We start from the raw sequence: 16,247 nt of genomic DNA, 5'->3' as shown, positions 1-16,247 counted from the left end.
AAGTTCTGCTCATTTATAGAACCTTTTTGCTATAGGAGGAAATATAATAAAAGGAGTAGATATAACACTGAGAACAATATTGAATACGTATTAGAATGACTAGTAGAATGTGAGAAAAGAAAACTAATAGATCTTTATTTGATTATTTGTCTTTGTCGTTGGACTGGCCTTTAAGTTAGTGCATTTCACTACAGTCAAAGATAAATCTGTTTCGCTTACTAATAATTGTATCCTTAGTCTTTAGAACAAAGTAAATGCTCAATAAAATTCACTATTTAACTGTTTCTCAGTTCTAAACCAGTAACACACACACACACACAAACACTTTAGACAACTGCAATGTCTGGTAGGCTATGGAGACCGAGTAATTCCTTGTGAGGCTATTTAAAGCAATGTTATCAACTCCATAATGGCATCTGCTATGAAGAACCAAGGAGTTGTAACCAGATTAATGTGGAGTTCAATCCCTTACGTCACAATCCTCACGTCACAACCCCAAAGCAACTGAAAGGAAGTTTCTTCAGGAATGAGTCCTAATTCGTATATAGTGGATGTTGTGGGGAAGTTTGAGTGCTTTTTCTCAGTCGAGGTACTGTATTTTATTTGCCAAACATTGGTTCCCTGAATGTGAGCCAAAGACCTGACATGTCACCTACCCGTCCTGGGAGCCATCAGCAGCTGCCATCTGATGGGCCTCTCCAGTCACAAGCATGGCTGGCTGACCCTAGATTCATCTGCCTCTGCAGATCTGCCAGTCAGGAGAAGCCTCCCATTTAATATCTGACCCATGGACTTGAAACCAGACTGGGTTTGCCTATTTTCACTTCTATAACTACTTGAAACATTTTCTTGATATAAAGGTATCTCTTTCTATATATGACATATATATATAAAGAAACATATATAACAGTGGTTCTCAAACTTCCTAATGCCATGACCCTATAATATAGTTCCTTATGTTGTGGTGACCCCCCCCAACCATAAAATTATTTTTGTTGTTACTTCATAACTGTAATGATGGAGTGACACAGTGGCTTCAGCAGTGGGCTCAAACATAGGAATGTTGTGAGGATGGCATAGGACCTGTTGCTATATCATTCTGTTGTACATAGAGTTGCTATGAGTTGGAACCTGCTACAAACTATTACAGTGCTCTATTAGCTGACCTTCAGATAAAAAGAGATTATTAAGTTTAGCTTTACCTGATCATCTGAGTATTTTAAAATATAGACAAAGAAAGCCAGAACTTTGAACCATGAGAATGAGACATTGCAGTCTCAACGGTGGAAGAAGTCATGTAGCAAGGGGTGTGGGCAATCTCAAAATACTGAGAAAAGTCCAAACTGAGTGCATGCAGGAAGCAAAAGCTATAGACTATAACAACAATGAACTAAATCTTGCTCCAAACAAGAATGAACATTGATGTTTATGCCACAGCATGCAGATGATAATTCAGAACAGCTAACTCTTTAGTCTTGTCGTATTCTGTCCAAAGAAACAGCCTCATTGTGGCAGACCTCTGAAATGTGAAGCTGTGATTGAATAGGCTGATGGGGAGTAAGCCATTAATTTTTGATACTTTGATGCACAGCAATAGAAAATGAAAGCAAATGAAAAATTCGGGGTACTTGAAAAAAACGCAGTCATCTTAGGAATTTGCATTCAGCAAACATGTACATCAAAATGAGCAAGAAGATATTCTTGAGTTTTCAATGAATAAACCTTTGCCAATGAAAATTTAGGAGGATCTATTTTAAACAGATTAAAAAGGAATCCACATGAAAATGTGGCATGCAAAACAATCATCAAGAGCACAGGAAATGGTAAATTTATGAGCATGCATGAATATATGTAAAGCAACATTAATTTAGAAGAATATTTATGGGTGATAAATATTAAATATACCATGAACTGAGTATCAAAAGGATGAACAAATAGGTCTTGGCAAAGTACAGCCAGAATACTGCTTAGACATGAAGGTGGTGAGACCTTGTCTAGAGTACTTTGGACGGAGTATCAGGATGCAACGGTCAGTGGAGAAAAATATCATCATGCTTGGAAAAGAGGAAGACTCTCAAAGAGATAGTTGGAAGCAGTGGCTGAAACAATGATTGCAGCCTCAAGCAATGATTATGAGGATGGCTAAAACTAGGCAATCTTCATCCTATTGAACATGGGATTGCTATGAGTTGTGATGGCTTGATGGCAGTCAACAACAACACACTACAAAATAAAAATATTAATAATGTTTAATGGGTTGTAAATAATAGAAATAAAATACATAATAGCCCTCTCTGCCATTAAGTCAATTCTGACTCATCGTAGCTCTACATAGAATTTCCAAGTCTATAAATCTCCACAAAGGCAGTATTCCACATCTTTCTCCCAACAAGTGGCTGGGGGATTTAAAGCACCAACCTGTTGGTGAAGCAGGTCAATTTGTCACTTAGCCGCATCTTGAGATATTTGAAGACAACATTTTCAGTAAGTGATAGATGAAAGTTATAAAATATCAACACGTATATAACCCATTAGCATGGTTGATCCAAGAGCAAGATAGCGAGCATTTTCTCAAAACTAACTAGTGTATATATAGTTTGGCATGCATGTCACCTTTATGAAAGCTGACCAGAAGCAGTGTCTTACAGAACATCTTAAAATATTTCAAGCAATTAAGTAGTATGCAAACCATATTTTTATACCACCATATAAATAAGGTGGGAATCAACGATCAAGGGATAACCAGGCACAAAAGCTGGAAATTTAATAAACACACCCGAAGTAATGAATGGATCAAATAGATAAATGAAATTTTAGAAAATAATTTAAACTAAGTAATAATAAAAATCCTTTCTTATGAAAAGTGTGGGATATGGCTAAAGTGGTGGTACTTCAGGCAAAATCTATAACCTTAAATATTCATTAAAATTAATAAGGTAATAAACTCAATAAGGAAAATAAAAACAAAAATGCACAAGGAAGTAAATATAAGAAGGCAATATTGTTAAGAGCAAACATAACAAAATGAATGCCAACGATGTAACAAAGACCAACGAAATCCTCCAGGAAGATGGATAGTCCTCTAGAGAGATCATTTTCTTTTATGTAGAAATCTAAAATTACTGAGGCTCTGAGGAAACCATTAACCCTTCTACTTTGCTGGTATTATTATTAAGTCGTGTCAAGTTGTTGATGCCTCCTGGACTCGTAGAGACCCCGTGTATGTCACAGTGAAGTCAATGTTCAGTCTTCTACCATGCTCACAGCCATTCCTATGTTTGAGCTTATTTTTACAGCTATTGTGTCAGTCCATCTCCTTAAGGGTCTCCTCTACCTGACCGTGCATGACATCCTTCTCAGACGGGGTGTCTTCTGACAGCAAATACAAGTGAGAAGAGCTCTTGCCATCTTCACCCCTCAGGAACAGTATGGCAATTCAAGACAAATTACTTTGTTCTTCTGACAATCAATGGTATATTTAATATTACTTTCCACCACCTTACTTGAAGGGCATCAATCCCGCATTAATATCCATTATGCACTGTCTAACTTTTGCATGTATATGTGGCAATTGACAATGCCATGAAGAGTCAGGCACATTTGGTGCTCGCAGTGACACCTTTGCTCTTGAAAACTTTAAAGAGGTTTTTAAAGTTGTCCGATGCAGTGTCATTTGATTTCTTGACTTCCGCTCCAAGACCATTGATTATAGGCTCATGTCAAATGAAATCCTTAATAACCTTCATCTTGTATGTGATCAACTGAAACTCAGCAGCAGTACTTTATATTCAACAACACATGGAACTTTGGGGCCAGAGTTGGACTGCTAGCCGCAGGTTCAGCCTCAGAAAACCTATAGAAAATTGCTATAAGCCAGAATTTACTCATTGGCAGTGGATTTGTTTTGATGTTTTAAGAGAGAGACTATATTCACCTTATATTCATTGATCAGAAGGCTATATCCTATGAAAATTCATTTTCAATGATTTATAAATCTCATGTTATTTACAATATTTTCTTGATGCTGTTTCTTATTAAAATGGATTTTTATTTAACTCACATTCTCACACAAAGGCCAATCACAGACACCTTAAATATTTACATGTAATGAGGCAATAAAACTTATGGAAAATAACTGAATGACCTCACAGTAGAGAAGAATTTTTTTTTAAGCAATAGGAAAGAAATGTATTGGAGCCCATACAGGAAACCCTAAGGGGGCCCAGCATACCCTACTGTGTAGGCATGCCCAGCAAAGAGTCATACCATTCACTGTGCCCCATGTCCCAGAGGGACTCCCCTTGAGCCGAACCCCAAAGCCCCAAGCCTGGCTGGGGGTGGAGAAAATAAGAACTTTTAAGTTTGAATCAACTACATAAAGAAATGATTGATTTAGCTGACTGTATTACAATTAGGAGCTTCTGTCATTCAGACAACATTAAAAAATAAACATAGAAAGCACAAAACGGGAGAAAAACACATGGTGTAGCTTCCATAATGACAATGATGAATAATTAGCAGACTGTACAGTACCTGTGGCAAATTAGAAAATACAGTCTTAAGTAATTTTATCATTTGGGGCAATCTGAACAGTTCTGCCCGGGGAAGCTCTCCCATGCCTCCATAGGCAGCATCCCGGCTGGACATCAGCATTTGCCTGCTTTCCCCTACCTACACCTACATATTCCTGTTTTCTCCCAGGCTCAGTCTCCTACATGAGAATACCCATGTTGGGCAGAGGGAGAGCAGATCCCTAAATTAGGCAGAAGGGAGAATTGACCTCAAGGAAGTCCAGAGCTTCTATGGCTATAGGTATGCTTTCCCAAATATACACATGGTTGGTGCTGGCAAAGTGTATGCCCATGGATTTGGAGAGGAGTAAATTCTAGTTTTAAAACTATAGGGTCAATTAAAAAGTTTATTGTGGTGCATAGCCACACACACTCACCCCTATCCCATGGTGGCCTGGTGGATGATGAAATGAAATGTTAGCAGGTCCTACATTAAGCCCATGATTTGTTGCAGACTGGCCTCCTATCATCCTTAGAGTTTTCATTGTCTGATACAAGATTAAACCATCTAGGACTGTGTTATATGTGACATTGTGAGAGATGATAGATAGATAGATAGATAGATAGATAGATAGATAGATAGATAGATAGATAGATAGATAGATAGATAGATAGATAGATGCTGTAGACCTAACCCCTGGTACTTCAGGACATAAGCCTACTGTATATAGGGGCTTTTTTGTAGTTATCATTAGTTAAGGTAAGGTTACACTAAAAAGAGAGAGAGAAGACGGGGGAACACCCTCACTGCCATCAAGTTGATTGTGACTCATGGTGACCTGCATAAGGTTTCCCAGACTATATTGAGGGAGCAGACAGCCTCGTCCTTCTGCAGAGCTGTGGGTAGATTTGAACTGCTCCGTGATTAGCAGCCCACTGTCTAACCTACAGAGCCGCACTTTGTGGACATGAAAGTGGCTCAACGTGCTTAATGTTTTGCAAGAAGAAACAGAGAGGCAAACACCGGGGGAAGGTGGCCACATGAGGACAGAAACCCAGATGGCAGTGGCACATCTACAAGGAAAGGCATGCTGGGAGCTACCAAAAGCTGGACGAATCAAAGACAAATTTTCTCTAAAGACTCTGGTGGTTCTCAACCTTCCTCATGCCACGACCCTTGAATACAGTTCCTCATGGTGTGGTGTCCCCACCCCAACCAATTATTTTTGTTGCTACTTCATCACTGTAATTTTACTACTGTTATGATTCGGGTGGCCCCTGTGAAAGGGTCATTTGCCCCCCAAAGGGTCGTGACCCACAGGTTGAGAACCATTACTCTGGAGAGCTCATGACTCTGAAACCCTGAATTCAGACTTGTAGCTTCAAGGCCTTTGAGAAAACTTTTTGGTAATTCCTTAGAGCACACTTAGGAACTAATAGCCATGCACAACTCAAAACCCCACAGACATTGAATCAATTCCAGCTGGTGGCATTCCTTTGAGACAGAGCAGAACCGCACCTTGGGATTTCTGAGACTATACCTCTAAGGAAGCAGACGGACTCATTGTTTTCCTCACCCTCTTTTACACACTACCATATAATTTAGTAACATGTAGGGGCCATGAAGAGTGTGTAGTTAGATGTGCAGTCTTGTACACTACACCATCAAATGTGCATGTGCACAACATACATATGAATCTCTTAAGTAACTATTATAAGTCAATATGAAAGACACAAATAACATAAGATCAATGGACAAAAGGCACGAGTAAGCATTTCCCCAAAATACAATGACTAGTACAACTATAAAATGATATTGGATCCCATTATAAATTAGAGAAGTGAGAATGTAACCATTATCCCCAAACTACTCTATTTCACACCCATCCGTTTGGCAACATCATAGATAAACAAAGTCACCTATGTACAATGCTTTAGCGCTCTGGGAGTCCCACGCCACGGGAAGGAGTCTACATTGGAACATTCGCTTAAACAAGTTTGCATTATCAGGTAAAATCAAAGATGTTCGTAGGTTAAGATTCGATTTCATTTTTAGGTAAAAATCCTAGAGAATCTCTTGCACCCAAGAACGGGGATACAGGCTCACGAATGCTGATGGTAACATTAATTATAATATCAGAAAATTAAACGCTGAAAAATAATGCTATCCAGGATGTAGACATCTGAAAATGATGCTGCTCGGTAACAACTTTCAACCTGGGTAAGATTCGAGAAGCCTCCATTCTGCCAAGGAAGCCTTCCCTAGCCCCTGCTCTCAACAACAGCACTTGCCAGCAAACCAAATCAGCTTCTGAGCTGAACCGGGCCAGCACACACGCACGCACACACTTTAGACTTGAGACATGGTCAGGGCGGAGTCCCGTGAGAGAGTCAGAAGGAGGGGCATAGACAGAGCTTGGAAGCTCACGCAGAGATGCACACACATAAGTGGGTGTGAGAGCAGAGGGAACGAAAACGGACCGGCCTTGGAGACTAAGGGTCTCATTAGAGGCCTCCCACCGGCTTACCCACCTGCAGATAGGAAGAAGACTAGGAATTTTGTATTTAAACCTGGTCTTCCAAGCTACCAAGAAGGCATCTCTTTTTTTTTACAAATTAGAATTGAAAATTGTTTATATGTGTTGGCTAGCTTGGTTTATAAGTGTCAAATGCCCAGTAATCCAATATGCAAGCTTTCATTTGTACCCCTTTCCCAGGTCGGATCAATGTAGAAGTACGATAAAGTTTATGTAAGGTGTTCTGTGCAATGCCGACTACCAGGGAGCACATCGGCAGGGTCTTGCATCACAGAAAGGATACATGATTTGCAATGACAGCATCCCAAGAAGGTCTAATGCTTCCGCGTCTCTAGGTATTCCTCCAAAATATCTTAACAAAGAAATTCAGAAACTAGACCCATCTGAGGAATTCTACGTGAAAATAATTGTTGTGCATTGTCTTCAGAGCTTTTAGTAGGTAGCAAAATAGGTTTATTTTCAAAGGACAAAATTATGAGCCCTCAACTCAAATCAAGAAATGTAAACTTTAATTAAAAATAAGTGCATAGTCCTGAGCGCCGATTTTGCAATTTTTAAAGCTATAGAGTCAAATAAAAAGTTTACTTGGCCAGAAAGGGTCGCCATTTCTTGCTATCGAATGCCCTATTACCCTTTGTGGAAAAAGGAATGTTACTGGCATAGACGTTAGATTCAATAGCTTTTAGCTTTTTAAGAGAAAGCTCAGGATGAACTTATTTAATGTATAATCAACTATTCTTCCCCAGAGTATACTTCAATCCAAGCTTGTGTGGCATAAGAAATATTGCAAAACGTTTCTTCAGATTCGAAGAATGTGAAGGCCTTCATTCTAAAAGACTGGAGATTCAAGAACAAATAAGTGGCAAAATGTATTAACTCTATCTGAGTCCTTGCCAAATAAACTCGAGTAAAAAGGGAAAATCGCAGATAGTTCAGCGTGGGAAAGGTTTTTAAAAAATCATCTAGTCCCACTCAGTCCTGGCTATGCTTTTGTTATCCAGTGCCTCTCCTAGGATTGCACCTTTGTTATTACAAAGGCAGACTCTGCATGTAGAGGAGCCAAGACACCTTGTAGGTGTTCAGTAGTAGATGCATGTTGAATGAGCTAATTACAGAAATACATTTTATTTCTTAATAAATTCACTTGTTGATCATTGTTGGACGTTTTAAAATTTATGTTAGAATATAACAATTGAATTAAACAACTCCTTTTTAAAAACGGGCTGCTATCAGATCAATTCTGACTCCTGGTGATCATTTTTTGTGTCAGAATAAAACTTTGTTCCGTAAGGTTTTCAATGTTTGTGATCTTTCTGATGACTATTGCCAGGCCTTGCTTCCAAGGTGCCCATGGGTCAATGTAAACCGTCAGTCGCTCAGTTGGTAGTCAAGCGGTTAGCCATTTGCACAAACCAAAGACTCCTAAGGCTCTTTAGAGGGGCCAGTTTTCACCCTGTCCCCTCCCCCCGTCGATCCCCCAGCACTTCGGGCTGTAGATATAGAATTTCTAAAACCCATATAACATACAGAGTAAATAACACAGTCCCTGCTACCATAACTTTCCCCCTCAAATAAAAGTAGCATAATTTAGCATAGCATGTTTTATTATTAGCATCTTAACAAATCATCTCTTTGAGAATTATCTTCCTCAACCTCTTGTTAAGCCAAGTTTCATCTTGTAAAGACAAATCACAAGCTTTATATATATATATTTTTGAAGGAACCTCCCAGTTTATCTGGAAGTGGTACACAAAATATATAACTTACTTTATTTTTCATTGCTCTGATTATGAGCTGAGTATCCTCAAGGGTTATTCTGTTTGCCAAGAATTGAAGGAACAGGGGGGGAAATAGCAAGAGGTTCCTTGAGAAAGAACAGAGAAACTTAACTGAAAGGGAGATCAAAACAAAAAGCTACATAGGGGAAAAGAAACCACAACAACACAATTATGGAGTTAATGATGCCGTGTTACTGCAAGTCAAAAACTAGCGAATACTTCAGAATTCTTGTAAATCAAAGGACAACAGTCTCTTAGTGTTTATTCTTGCAGACTCAAAATATAGGGTAAGTAATTCACCTTCAGTGTGTCAGACTCCGGAGTCATCGCCCTTGCATCGCCAGTGGTATAAACCAAAAGAAAAGCACAATTCTGTGGTTGTCATTCTCGCTGGTGGCCCCAGATCACACCGAGATAGGTTTTTGTTTGGTCTTGTTTTATACATTCTTTTTTTTTTTGCCCTGATTCTTTTTCGATGCAGGATGCTCCCAATGGTATGATTTTTTTGTAGAATAATAAGTCAGCTGAAATGTCTTTGGGTTATAATATTTCAGTACCCATGCTTAGGTGTCATATTATAACATACTGAAATCTAAGGCATACATCTTACTGATTAGTTGAGAAATAAGTTGTTAATTTTTATGGTTGGTTGATATATATATATATATTCAAAATAATTACCATGAAATTCTTAGGACTGTCAAACTGATAATCGACCTCCAACAGAAGTTTCCACATTCAAAATCATCTCTCATCATGCAGATTTATCGTTAATGTGCCTTTTACAAATCATGAGTCCCAAAATTATCTTTATAAATTAATATTGCACCATTGGTACCAAGAAAGTTGAGTAAATGAAATCCCGTTATTTACTGGGAATGTTACCGCCTTAGTTGTTTTGGTAAGAAATTTCAAGATTTTTATGTTGCTTTCTCAATATCTATAACACACAAAATATGAGAGGAAATTTTTTTTTCTTTAAACTTTATGAACTTTTGTAAGACTTATTCCCTTTAATATAGCTTATTTTTAATTCAATTGTGATCTTTTAATATATGCACAGAAATATAGTGCTATTAGTTTTGTAGAATTACTAGAGCAGTTCTTCTGGTTTTGTTTTACTCACTAATATATTCATCACAATTAAACTAAAAGAAATCAACATGAAAAAGTCTTACTTTTTTAGGGGAATTGTGCCTACCTCCTAGTGTCAATAGTGCATTTCTGGTATGTGTAGGAGGATTTCTGCCTAAATAAATGCTGACTGTACTACCTCTTTTTAAAAAATAACATCTGAAAGATCTGCTTGTTCACAATTTACTAATATTAACTCTTAAATTAAGATACATTTCCACGTAAGCTACATTAGACACAAGGACCCACCAAAGTCTATGAAAGCAATAGAAAGTAAGGCATAATAATACATGCTATATGAATTTTTAAAAAGATAGTAGATAATAGGCTATATTTTAAATTTTTTATTTCTTCTTTGGAAGGTAACAAGAGCCACATATTTGATTCAAAAAATGATTTCAGAGTAAGAAAAGGCTTGTTTTATCTTGCCTGAGTAATAGATTTTTCTTTCCTTTTACTGAATTCTCTGCGTGAATAACAAGAGTGGCAGCCATTTTCTCCCAGCTCAACATCAAAACCCCTTTCATCTGCTGTCTAAATGCAAACAAAGCAAACCTTCCACCAGGCCTTTCTTTCCAGATAAATTAAAACTCTCATGTCCTGGGGCCTAAATCAAGCCTACAGGCCTTCCCTAGATAAATCCACTCTCAACCTGAAATCTTCTTGCCACACGTGCTCCTTGTAAGATAATTTTGCAGTAGCTAATCAATAATGCAACAGTAAATTGCATTTAAATAAACATTAGCAGGCCCTCTTAATGAATAAAACCTCATCTGCAATTTGTCAAAGTCAGAAATACCGGACTCTTTTGATATTCATTAGAATATTGGAAATTGGAGCTTTGACAGGCTTTATGTACACGGCGGTAACCATTGTGGGGTGTGTGGGGGGGCGCTCAAAAAAGGTGGATTTTCACACATTCCTAGCTGAACATAATGGGACATACAGCAGGTTTCTGGAATAGAACTCATATGTCTGCTATCAGCCTGGCAAAAATATATTGAGATAATCCGGCTTTCCATTGCAAATTATTAGGCAACTGAGGTGTATGTACTTTGTTTGAATTTTCTGACTTTAGGTGGCCTAAAAGAGTAGACATTTTTTATTCTGTCATGCTGATGAGAAAAACGACTAGAGTTGATTTGGCATACATTATTATTATTTGTATATTTCCTGGGACGAAGTCATGATTGTGAAAAAGTTCTGAAGTAATTATAGAAATTTGGAAGAAAACTGACTTTAAGCCTAATATCCTAAAACTTTAAAAAAGTATTTTCTAGAAAATGTCCTAATATAAATTAGGAATGGTACGTGGAATCTTTTAAGTACAATTTCCTAGAATTCTTTTCTATTATTCTTTAGAATGATCACTTTAGCAAAGTCAATGGTTCATTTTTTAAAAGTACTCCAAACAGGACTAAGCAAATTATTAAGAAATTACTTCTAGCAATATTCTGTGAGAAATAACCTAAAATTAAGCACATTTGGGGGTCACATTTTGAGGCTGTCTGTAATTCTTTTACAAATCTAAATTCATGATCATTTCTGAATCCTAAATTTCATATCATTTAAAGATTCAGACTAGACCACTTGCTTATAAGTAACACTGCCAGCCACTTTAAAACTATAAATATGTTTATACTTTGCCCTTTTTTGAAATTTCATAGCAATCCATATGGGTATAAAGGGAATACTGAATATTTGCTTTCAAAAGAAAGCTATTCTTTGACATACCATTTAAAATGAAGCCATTTTTATTTAGATATTTCCATACAACATCAGCAATTACTACCATAGTTTTCGAACACTTGGTTGCTAAAGGGGGACCAGTAAATCAGAAACAGCAAACACCAGTCTTCTAAACCCAACTAAATTCCTGTGTCAGTTTCCCGGTCCACACTTCAATTGGTGTGATTATATTGCTCAACAGTCTATCTATCTCAAAATAAGGATGCCCTCAGCATACAAACAGGACAGGGCTCAACTCCTCATCTGGATGCTAGCAATCAGAGCTCGTTCAGAGGCACCCCAGAAAACAGGGCAATCTGCTTCCCCAAGGGCACGCCTGAAACTTGATGTATTCTACTTTACACATGAAGTCGCCATTAATCATAGTTGACATCGTGGCTAGGAACAGCAATATCATCACTAAATACAGCCCGATATACATAGAAAAAGGTACCAATTGACGACTAAAATCCAGATTAGAACCTTCAAGGTCATTCTGACCTCTTTAGAAAATACATCCTGAAATGTTCAAACTTTCAGAGAGCTAAAGATGGGGAAAGAAATCTCTAAAGACATACTTAAAACTAAAAAATTGCAATGTCAATGAGAGATCTTGAATATACCATGGACCGGATGAAGAATGAGTAATTATATCGCAGAGCAAGTACAACCAGAAAACCCCTGAGAAGCAAGGATGGTGAGACCTTGTGAAGCTCACCATGGCTACATCATCAAAAGATATCAATCACTGAAGAAAGACAGCATGCTGGGTAAACAGAGAATCAGTAGAAAAGAGGTAGATTCTCTGAATGGGTTATTCATGGCTACACGCAATGGGCTCAAACCTGGTATCAATCTTGAGGATGGAATAGGACAGAACAATGCTTCATTGTCATGCATGAGATTGCTGAGTCAGAGCTGGTTTGATAGTACCTAACAGGAATGAAGAAGTATTCAAAATACTTATGTTAAACATTTTTATGTTCTCACTCATTAACCTCTCTCTCTTCACTCACAGTGACAGGTCTTCTAACACTCATCAGATGTCTGTGGTGTCCAAAGCACCAGGTATCTAGGAAACATGTTTATCCCACTCAAAGTTTATAAGTCAACATAGATGCAAAACCATGGGAGATAGATAGAACAGAATCTAAAGGGTAGACCATACTCCAACTAGTTTTCTCGTTTTTGCAACAGAGGGAAGGAAATTGGATGGCATAATATGACATCACGAAAATGTGAAGCTCCATTCAAGACTACATTAAAATCACTTAAAAGAGCACTATAGCCTGAAAAGGGGACACAGTCATTGTGAGGAAGATGCTGACTCTGGATTATTTAGACTGAAAGCGGCTTTAAAGAGTGGTGCTCTGACCAAAACGTTTAATTTTTAAAGCTAATGTTTAAAAAAAGATTTGATGTGGAAAAGTGAAAACTATAAAATGCCTAGGAAAAATACAGAACTAAATCTCCATAACCGTGATTAGATAAGATAGCAAACGTCAGCAAGGAAAGAAGAAAACAGATAAATTGGCTAATGTCAAAGTTAAAATTTTTTGTGCATCAAAGATCACAATCCAGAAAATGAAAAGACAATTTTCAGAATGGGAAAATTATTTATAAGGTGTATATCTAATAGAGTGCTTGTATCTAGAAGATATAGAGGTAGATATAAAAGACAAATAAACCACTTTAAAAATAGGAAAAATATGGCAATAGGCATTTCTCAAAGAAAGTGCACAATTGACCAATAAGCACATGAACACATACTTAACATTATTAATATTTGAAAATGAAAATCAAAACTGCAATGAGATATACACATCAGACACATACAGCTTTAGTCATAATTAAAAAGACAGATAATGACAGGCACTGGCAAGTATGTGGAAAAATTGAAACACTTGTACACTCTTAGTAGGAGTATAAAATGGTGATGTTGCATTGGGAAATGGCTTGATGTATCCTCAACCATGCAAATTAGACTTATCATATGATTGAGCAATCCTACTACTACATGCATACCCAAAGACAAATGAAATCCTGTATCCATACAAATGCTTATACAAAAATATTCATAGAATTATTAGCCGTGACAACCAAAGTGTAAGCAACCCAAGTATTCATGTACAAATGAATATACAAAAATTGGTATATACATATTAAAAGTTAAACAAAACTCACTGCCATTGAGTCAATGCTGACTCATAGTGACCAGAAATAGAAGTGGCCACGTGAACTTCTCAAGCTGTAACTGTTTACGGAGTAGAATGCCCCATCTTTCTCCCTAGAAGTAGCTCGCAGGTTCAAACGGCTGATGTTTTGTATCGCAACCCAATGTGTAACCATGACTATCAGGGCTCCTTTATTTCCAGATAGTGCAATATTGTTTGACAGGCAAGCGGAATCGAGTATTACTATGCTGCCCCATATGAACCTTGAAAAGAGAACTAGGAGGAAAAAAGCAGTCTCTCTCTCTCTCTCTCTCTCTCTCTCTCTCTCTCACACACACACACACACACACACACACACACACACTGCATTATGTGCTTCTATTTATATGAAATTCACACAGTAGGTCAATCCCTGCAGACAGGAAGTAGATTAATGGTTGTCACAGACTGGGAAATTTGATGGCTGACTGGAAGTCCAGAGTTTCTCTGGGGTTATAGGAATATTCTAAAATGAAGTATGCTAGCTGCATAACTGTGACTATCCTAAAATATACATAATTGCATGCTTACAAAAAGTGAGTTTTATGGTATGTGAATGACATCTCACCAAAACTCACACTCACCGCCATGGAGTCAATTCCGAGTCCCAGCATCCCGAGAAAGAGCTACAGTCTTGGAAACAATAGGAGGGCGTTCTACCCTGGCCTATAGGGTCCTGCAGTAGCTCCAAAGCCCCTCTTACGTAGCACACACAGGGGATTGCTAGGGTTATTTGGAACTAGAAATTGACTAAACTCTGAGCATTCCCATTTATAAATCAAGCTGTCCCAGGAATACCTTTGGGAATGGCAGCTTTATCATTAATACAATAAGAACTTTCAGGACCTGTCAATTATTAGTGTTTGATTAGTCTCAATTTTACAGGGCCTTGCAGTATTTTGTTCTGCTGCGCATTGGATTGCTATAGACTAGAGCTGACTCAATGGCACCTAGCAATAACAACTGTAAGTCTTAAAATTCATTGTCATCAAGCTCAGTCCTACACACAGGAACCCTACAGAACAGAGTAGAACTGCCTTTGTACATTTCGGAGTCGGTAAATTGTTACAGGACCACCACAGACTACTTTTTCTCTCCACAGAGTGGCTGGTGGGTTTGAACTTCTGGCTTTATGATTAGCCCCCAAAGCATCACCTGCCGTATTCGACAACCTACTGTCATTCTGTTAATTCTGCATCATAGCAACCCTGCATGACAGAGAGGACTGTACATTTGGGTTTCTAAAACTTTACTGGAAAAGGCACCGTCATCTTTCTACAGCTTTCTAAGCACCAACTTTCCGATCAGCAGCTCATTGTGTAATCCACTATGCCACCAGTGTTCCTCTGTATTCAATAAGACATAAGAATCAATAGCACGGATTCTAAAAACAAACGATACTCAGACCTGGCAGTTTCTATCCTTGGCCAAATTATTGGTCTCTCTCTGCTGAAGTTTTCTCATCGGCAAAATGGGGATAATAGTACTACAGACCTCCAGTGGGTTGTTGTGAATTCTAATTGGATTAACTTAAATTAAATGCTTAAAGTACTCCAGATAGTTGAGAAATCAGTGTATGGATTCTCCCCCTAAAAAAGGTTAATTACTCTCTTAAAATTCAGCACTTATTGTCCTATCATTATGAGTTTTAGAAAATAAGCACTAGCTTATAAATTTTGCACTCAGCCTGGAAGACGTGTAAGCAGAAAATAAGAAAATCATATGTACTGTATATATATACAAATGTAAACAAGTTATGTTTTCATTAAGATACAATCCTATGCCCATCTGGTCCATCTACAGCTGTTTCAGTGAATATGAATAATAGCAAGTCTGTGCAAAGGTAGAAGAAATCTTAATTTAACTATTAAAAATAATTTTAAATTGAGTTTGCTGTCTTATCATATTTAACATACTAGAATATTCTTTAAGTAAGAATTTAGCCCTCAAAGCCAACTGCCTAATTCATGGTAAATGTTCAGCAAAATTATATTCCAAATGTTAATAAAAAGTTTATTCAAGTAATTTTTGGAAAGCACTCAACTTTTTGGGTAGTTTAGTCCCAAATAAAGCTTCTCTGTGTCCAGGGAAGATGAGTTTGTTGATTTACTTATAAATAAAATGTAACCAACTGCCATCAAGTGGATTCCAATTCATAGTGGCCGATCCACAGAAAAAGGCAGAAGTGCTCCACGTGAAAAAGCAAAAAGTTCTCACAACTGGACTATTAAAAAATATTGTGATCGTTGGAGCAAAATTAAAGTTGCCAAGAGTTGTTTTTTTTTTTTTTTACTTGGATCTATAATCAACATCCACGGAAGCAGTAGTCAAGAACTCAGACACCAT

Source organism: Tenrec ecaudatus, chromosome 5 (assembly GCF_050624435.1).
Source record: "Tenrec ecaudatus isolate mTenEca1 chromosome 5, mTenEca1.hap1, whole genome shotgun sequence".
Taxonomy (NCBI): Eukaryota; Metazoa; Chordata; class Mammalia; order Afrosoricida; family Tenrecidae; genus Tenrec; species Tenrec ecaudatus.
This window is presented reverse-complemented; position numbering follows the sequence as displayed.